Source organism: Hipposideros armiger, unplaced genomic scaffold, assembly GCF_001890085.2.
Source record: "Hipposideros armiger isolate ML-2016 unplaced genomic scaffold, ASM189008v1 scaffold_33, whole genome shotgun sequence".
Taxonomy (NCBI): domain Eukaryota; kingdom Metazoa; phylum Chordata; class Mammalia; order Chiroptera; family Hipposideridae; genus Hipposideros; species Hipposideros armiger.
In genome coordinates, this window is record NW_017731383.1 from 536,702 (window position 1) to 544,907 (window position 8,206).

Consider the following 8,206-nt stretch of genomic DNA (forward strand, 5'->3'; position numbering starts at 1 on the left):
AGAAACCAGTTGAGGCCACTCCGGATTTTACAGATTAGAAGGCGGGGCGACAGCCATGGGGTCGCCCGGGTCAGCCGTCTGGAGCGGAGACTAGAGCCCAGGGCTCTGCACCCCGCGGGCGCACACAGCCCGAGGGTCAGCGGGCACCCGAGGCCAGGGGCTCAGCTCAGTGACCCCTCTCTCGCCTGCAAACGGGGATCGGAGAACAGGGATCAGGCGGGGCGCCGGGCCGGGACCCCGAGACCCCGGTGGAGCCCAGCCCAATGGGGGAGGGGCGCCACGCCCTGACGGTGACGCCGTCTGGCCCGGGTCTGGGGTCTCCAGGGCGTCCACCCGCAGCCCCTCCGGGAACAGCCCTGCCCCCCGCGCGCACGTGCAGGACGGGTGCCCGCCCGCCCCGCGGGCCCCGCTCCGGAGCTCGGCGCACTGACCTCCGCGTCCCCGGCCGTCGGGTCTGCCCAGGGCCGTACCCCTCAGCCCCCGCGCACTGCGCATGTCAGCTTAGCCCAGCACGGCTGGAACCAGATCCAGCCGGCTGGACGGTGACGCAAGCGCGCCCGCGCTCGGCGTGTGGCGGGGCCGGGCAGTGGGCGGGGCCGGGCAGTGGGCGGGGCCCGACAGCCACACTTGGGCGGGGAACCCCAGACCCAACCGGGTCTGCACTGGAAGCCCCCGTGCTGTGCAGTTTGGGGTGGGGAGACGCGGCCGGGGGTGATTGGCACCGACTAACACCCACCCTGACGGGTTCCCTATTTAACAAGGTTGTTCAGAAGACAGATCGGAGGCTCAGGGCACCTTCTCAGTCCACAGCTCGGCCTTGAAGTTGCAGACACAGAGCCCACGTCCAGGGCTGTGCCTGTCATCAGGCACTGCTTCCGATTCTCCTCGCGGAGAGCCATGGTGCCATGCTCCCTGGCAGCTCCCCCACACGGGAGGCAGGAAAACCAGCTGGTGCGGTGCCCCCAATTGCTCCCCATTTATCTGCGTAAACCACGGACCCAAGTCTGACCGTGAGGTTTGGGCCCCGTGTGCTGTCCCCATTCCCAAGTCTCCACCGCCTGCAGCAAGGGACCCTAGGTTCCCTGAACCGGGCCTGCGGTCTCCTCCCCAGGGCCTTTGCACATGCTCTTCCTTTTGCCTGCAGCACTCACAGCTGGGTCCTCACTTCAGATTCCTATCATCCTCAGCTTCAGGGGCACCTCTGTCTCACCTACTGAGCACCTTCCCAATACCATGGCTCCCTGGCACTCCCCAGAACAGTGACATCCTCCCCCCCCACACCAGTTCTCATTAATGTCCAGTCCCCCCATACTGCGAGCTCCACAAGGATGGGGGTGTCTGCTCACCATTGCACTGATGTCGTCTGGCAAGAAGCAGGTGCTCAATAAAGGCTCATGGAACCAGTGGGTGAGTCACACCGCTCTTTCCTCGTCATACGGACAATGGCACCTTAAACCTCTTCGAGAGCTTGTGTTCCCTCCTCTAAGGCAAAGCTGCAGATCAATTTTATGATCCAAGGCAAAACCACACTCTAGCAGCCAGGAGCCTGCCAAACGCACCCAAGGGCCCCCAGTAGGCTCTGGAGGCGGGGCTGGTTCCAGGGGGCTGGCCAGCCCTGTCTCACCCACCTGTCCGAAGAAGGCGACATCAGGCACCCCAGGACACGCTGTACTCGGGCGGCAGAGGCGTGCCCTAGAAGCCCTTTCTTCTCTCACCACTGTGCACTGCCAGGGGGTGTGGGTGTCGCAGCTTCTGGGCCCGATAAGGATCTCTGAGGTCCCAGAGCCAAGGCTGCATCTTTTTGTGCTTTTGCTCTGGGCCATTTCCCCTCCAAACACAGGGATCCACACACACAGGCCTGGACCAGAGTGGGATGGATGCAGGCGAGGCAGAAGCCGGGCAGGCGCCCGCCCCTCACAGCAGCCTCCGGGGTTGGCAAGCTCACCTGTACTTCCTTGTCTAATCCTTGTGATGCTGGCATCAGTGTCCCCACTTTACAGGTATGGAAATGCTAAAAGAAAGAAGTTTCCAAGATTGCCGATTTCAAGGAATGAACTCAGTTCTGGGCGTTTGGAGTCCCAGGGAATTTGCGTGCTAACTTTCTAGTGCCTTTCCACTGTCAGGCCTCTAAACCGAGGGCCCTCTGGTCGGCCTCTTTCACCCACTGGTCTTCTGGTGACTCAGTGGGCTGCCGTTGGAGACAGGAGAGGGGGAGAGAGCTGGCCTGGCCGCAGGGTGGACAGGCTCAGAGGCGCTGGCTGAGGACACCACACAGAGACAGAGCGGGCTGTCACTCATGCTCCCTTCCACACGAGGAAACTGAGGCTCAGACAGCATGGGAAGTACACCAGGTCTGCCTACTCCTGAGCCAGGGTTCCCTCCTAGGCCCTTCTCAGCCCTGGGATCAGCCTGCAGGACATGCTCTGTCCCCCAGGCCATCTGCCAAGGCACTGGGCGGCTCACTGCACCCCTGGGGTTCAGGACAGGGGACCCAAGAGGAATGGTACCTGGTACAGCCCCAAGCACCTTTGGGGACAAGGTCCGGCTGGTGGAGTGGGAGGGTGTGACCCATGTGAACCTGGAGGCAGTGGCTGGGTTGGCCCCGAGGGGACTGAGAGACCCTAGAACCCCTGCTCCCTTCCCATCCCACTCCCCACAGGCAGGTCAGCTCAGCGGCAGCCCCTAGTCAGAAAGGGCGGGTAGATGACAGGGACCTGAATGCATCCCACAAGTGCCTGCCTTGTACCTCTTCACGCCAGGCTGCCCTACGCGCTAGTCCACTGTGGGGAGCGGGACAACAATGCCGCTGCCACAGACCGAGCGTTCTGTCCCCACACTCACATGCTGAGCCCTAGCCCTCCACGTGATAGTGCCAGGAGGTGGGGCTGTGGGGTGCTTAAGTCATGAGGTGGGGCCCTCGTGAACGGGACTAGTGCCCTTGTAAGAAGTGGCCCTTCTGCCATGGGAGGACACCGCGCGGTGTGGCTCTCAACACACGTGGGACCTGCTGGTGCTTCCAGCCTCCAGAACTGAGAGAAATACGTGTCTGTTTCTTATAAGCCCCCAGTCTGTGCTGCTCTGCTATAGCAGCCCGAATGGACTAAGACACCTGCCCACCGAGATGCCATTAGAAGGCTACGATATTGAGAAAAATTAGGTAGGACAGCAAGTAGGTTTATTTAGGTTTTGTGATTTACAATGGCTGTAGAAGGATGGGACACCTGAGTAGAGACCTGGATATCTGGGAGAGAGGTGGTCCACGCAGAGGGGACAGCAAGCACCCATGTCCTGGGGAGGGGCACAGAGGCCCACATGAGGCAGAGGAGAAGCGGGGTGGCTGCAGACATGGGGGTGGGGTGTTCAGCAAGCCTGCCAGGCTGGAGTTCTGGAAGCACGAAATTGCTACCAAGACTCCCAAGAGGCAATAAGAATTCGCTTTCAAATCCAGGGCACCAGGCACTCCACGATCACATGGATCATTCTGAATCATTAGGGAAAGAACCAGAATGCATGGTTGATCAGCACGCCATATTTCCTGTGCATGCCACCGCCCAGAGAACCCGGCACTGGGGAACCCCCAGGAGGCTGGGGTTCGGAGCGCTGCCTGGATACAGCCAGCTCCATGCCTGCACACACCACTCCCCTCCCACTCAGCCCTGCCCCCCGGGACAGCCCTGCTCAGAGGCTAAGCGCTTCCTGGTGGGACCTGGGATCAGAGCTGAAGCCCAGGCCCTAGGTGAGCGATGTCCGCCATTGGCCACAGCAAGAGGGAGCAAAGCAAACTCCTGCTGAAGGCCTTCGCATGGCTGCCCGCCAGCCCCTCCAGAGAGGCCAAGGGGACCTCGCTGGCCCTGAAGTCCTGGGACCTTGGGAAGGGTTGGCCCCAATGTCTCCGACTCCAGAACCTCATGTCTGAGTCCAGTGATTTCACTAGAATTCTATGAAACTCTTAAGGAAGAATTAACACCAACTCTATTCAATCTCTTGAAGAAAATGGAAGAAGAGGGATCACATCCCAATTCAGCCTGAGGCTAGTATTACGCTCTGATATCAAAAGGAAAAACAGTACAGAAAAGGAAAAATACAGACACAAATCCCTCATGAGTATAAGTGCAAAAATCCTACTCAGAAACATAGAAACAGAATGATATACCAGGACCGTGTGGAGTTTATTCCAAGATGCAAGGCTGGTTCAATATTCCAGAATCAATCCATATAATCCACCACGTAACACACCAGGCTAAAAAAGAAATACCGCCTGATCGTATCAATGGCACAAAAAGGTTTATGACCAAATGCAACATCCACTCATGATATAAATTCTCAGAAAACTAGGAAAAGAGGGGCGCTTCCTCAACCTGACAGATGACACGTACAAGGCCCCCTCCCACCAAGGTCAGCAACCAGGCACCAGGTCCACTCCCACCACTGCCGGCCAGCAGGTCAGCATCGTGCTGGCAGTCCTGGCCGTGCAATAAGGCAAGAGAGAGGAACCAAAAGCATGCACACCCCACGCCTGCGGACAGGCTCACAGCCGCGGGGTTTCCCCCGACACTGGCCTACGGCAAGCTGAGGCCCCGGGCTCCAGTGCCCCGTGTGCACCATGCAGGCAACCCGCTCCAAGCTCCGGCGTGTTGTCTCTCACATCCCCAGCACCCCCATCAACGATGTGCCGCCCCTCTCTTCCTGAGTCCTGGCTGGAGTCATGAGTGGATGTGGGGAGAGCCGGGGCAGGTGGTGAAGGCAGGCTCTGCAGGGCGTGGAGTAGGAGCTGAGCGAGGCTGGCAGGATGGTGGGGGCGAAGAGCGCTTGGGACCCAGAGGGGCCCCGAGTCCGAGTGGAGAGCTGCCCCCGCCCTCCCCACAGAGCATACTCATAGGGGCAGCACACTTGCTGCAGCCCCCCCAACTTGGTTGAGGACAGGCTGCCAGCCTCTCTTTAACAGGGTCCCCGTTGTCCCTATCCCAGGTCCTGGCCCGCTGGGAAGTGGCACCTACAGACCAGAAGTCAAGGAGATGGTCATGGTAGGCAGGGGGCTGGCCGAGCGAATGGCCACCTGTGAGCCAGTAAGCCTCCGGCCCCCACCTTCCAGCTGCCACCAGCTGTGGCCGACCATGAAGCCATGCAGGGCTGCTGGGCATGTGGAATGCTGGCAGCCTCAGGCTGGGGAAGGGTGGGAGAGGCCTTTAGGGCCTGGGCCTGTGGGCATCGCTGAAGCTGTGGCTTGGGGTCTGCTGTGGTCTTTCCGAGTGGCCCTCCTCTGGGCAGGTCCATAGCCCAGTGTGCTCCCACCCACACACCCATGCTGACTCAGGGTTTCCGTGCTGCCTGACGTCCTTTTAAGAGGATCAGAGCAGCTGCTCACCTGCCTGTCTCCCCCTGGCCTGGGGGCTCCTGGAGGCTGGGTCTGGGTCAGAGCAGGTGCTTAAGATACCTAAGATACTGGTCTCTAGCACGTTCTGCTAACGCCCACCACAGAAGGCACAGCAGGACTGAGGAGTGGCACTCAGCGGGTACCCGCTGCTGCACAGCCACACTGTATGCATCTGTGAGTGGCCCGTGTGCTGGGCCCTGCACACCAAAGGCGGCTCGTATGGCCGCCAGCTGAAAATGCCTCCGGGTGTTACCATTAAGCCAGAATGCTCGGCACACAATGGGGTGCTTCCAGGTAACTAACAGGGCACGGAAGAGATGCTGACAGAAACCGCACAGGACGGAATTTGGGAAGGAGTACAGATCATGCAGAGGGTGGGCAGTGGGACACTGACCTGTCAGGACCACGTAGGAACCTGAACTGACCGCCGAGACATGGACACATGCTTCCCAGGGACCTGACTGGCCTCTAGGGCAGGCCTCCGTCCCCTACCAAGCCCTCCAAATTCTCACCGAAGTTCACTACACCTTACTGGGACCCTGTACAACATTAAGTCATAACACAGCCACACAGAGGTAAAAATAGATCACCTTATTATAAAGCACACTCCTAAGAACTGGCAAATCAACTTTAGACACTCCTTGTCCCGATGCACACGTCACGCGGGTCACACATCCCGAGTGAAAGAAGCACCTATAGAAGGAACACAGCCAGCCATTTCAGCCAGGGCTTGTCCCCCTGCAGCTCCCAGAGAAAGGCCGGCTGCAGACAGACCGTGGCGAGCTGGCCACTCTCAAGTTCCCGACCAGCAGTGCGTGTCCCTGCGGTGTGGAATGCAGCCGATCTTATCAAGTGCCGCCCAGAACAAACAGGAAGCACTGCCAAGCCTCCAGGCTGAGCACTGCGACTGCGACATCTCCATAAGCCATGCAGTGGCATCTGTGTCACCTCAGCAGAGTGCTGGGCTGGAGTCTCCCTGCCACTGCAGAGTGGGGCACATTGGGGGCATCTCTTCAGTCACCAGCAAAGAAGTGGACACCAGTTCCATGTGGTTTTCAAAAACGGACACTGGGCTACGGTGCCACTGCAAGCAAGCCTGAGTCAGGTCCAGCCTCACATCCTCCTACATACAGCCCAGCCCACGTGTGCCCAGGCAGTGCCCCGCTCCCAGGCACCTTGGTCTCACACAGGAGCTGGCCTGAGCGGTACACAGCTGCAGCCCTCTGGAGCATATTCACATCTCGGCTACGAAATACTGCTGGTCTTGGCGCAGTTAGAGGGTGGGCTCATTTGGAAGGTGTCCAGACACACACAGACCTGACACTGGCCGTGAACCTGTCTGCCTGCTCGCAGAGGAAGCCCTTCTCTGCAGATAAGGCGGTTGGAGTGACCTGAGGGCTAAGTGGCTTAGACGGGGCCAAATGCCTGGCCCTTCCTGTCATAAGCTGGGCCACAGAGCACCCTGTGGGCAGAGCTCGGCCAGCCAGGCATTCCATAGACTCTGACCAGGAACTCTAGGGTCTGCGGCCATTCATACAAAGGAGAAACAATACTTATCCAGGCACATTGCCAGGAGAACCCAAAGTCCCCAACCCTGATCTAGAAAGCCAAAGACCACCCGGTTCAAGTCCCACTCCGTGACCTGCTCTGTGACCTTGGGCAAGTTGCTCAAAGTTTCTGAGGCTCAATAAAATTGAAAACGAAGAGAACACTGTATTTCATTGGTGCTAACACATTTCCTCTCTCATTTTAATATCTCTACAGTCAGGGTGCAGCTTATAATAGAGAGTGTCAGAACTTAATTGGCAGATGGTTTCCTTTTTAGCAGTCCATAAAATAATGGCATGCGTTGCATGAATACCGTCTTAGAGTTGATGAACTATGGGAGAATATAGCTTGAAAGGTTGTTCTGCGGGCCTAGAACAGAAGTCTAGCTGCGAGGTACCAGTGCTAGCTGGCTGCTACTGGTTTTGGCCTTGGGGACAGTGCGACCCACTGTGGGATGTCCACTGCTACAAGGACTGGTTTGAGGCTGAGGAGCAAGTTAAGGTCACAGGGTCTCGGGGGTGGCAGGGGCCCAAAGGGGTCTACAGATGATCTGGGCGGAGAGTGAGACTCTGCCCTGCCTTTCAGCCACAGCCCAGGGCCCATTCCCTCTCCAGTCCATGGTCAGGAAGCCATCCTGTCAAGGTGTGTGTGTGGGGGCGGGCAAGCACAGGGCTCCCGTCAGCCTCGCCTGCTATTATTCTTCCTGTTCCGTTCAACTCCTGGACACACAGTGAACGTGCATTAAATTATGCAACCTGCATACTTCGATTTTCAGAAAGAATGTTCTTAGATCCTGAATGTGCTGTCTGCCACGGGTTAAACTTGCCAACATTTAATTATAACAGCAGCTACAAAGTTAATCAGGCTCAAACAATGCACTGTCTCTTTAAATGGTTTCTGGCAGTCAGTGTAATTTACAAAGAAATTCCTGAAACCAGAGAGTAAAGGGTGACTTTGGAAACAGCAAGCACACTTCGGGGAAGAGGAGCAGGTGCTCCAGGAAGGACCAGATTACAACCTCTGGAGGGTGGAGGGGTCGGTCCCCTGCAGATTAGAGTGCGCTCTGACTCAGCAGAATAACACCAGCGCTTTAAAAGGAGCCCAACTGGGCACCAGGAGAGAGCCGCGCGGGCTTTCGTCCTGCACACGGCTGACCCCAGGCCACAGGTCGCCGGCCACCCTAGCCAGCACCCCGCTGGCCTGGGCACCAGGGGCGGGGCGTCCCGGGGGCGGAGCCATGCCAAGGGGCGGGGCCGGCAGTGGCTGCTGCTGGGCGGGCGGGGC

At 58.5% G+C, this 8,206-nt stretch overlaps 1 protein-coding gene across 5 annotated transcripts in view; it reads right to left on the minus strand.

Moving 5' to 3' along the window:
* CHLSN (cholesin) overlaps positions 1–8,206 on the minus strand; it is a 99,441-nt gene that overhangs the window by 18,767 nt on the left and 72,468 nt on the right. The window lies entirely within an intron of this gene.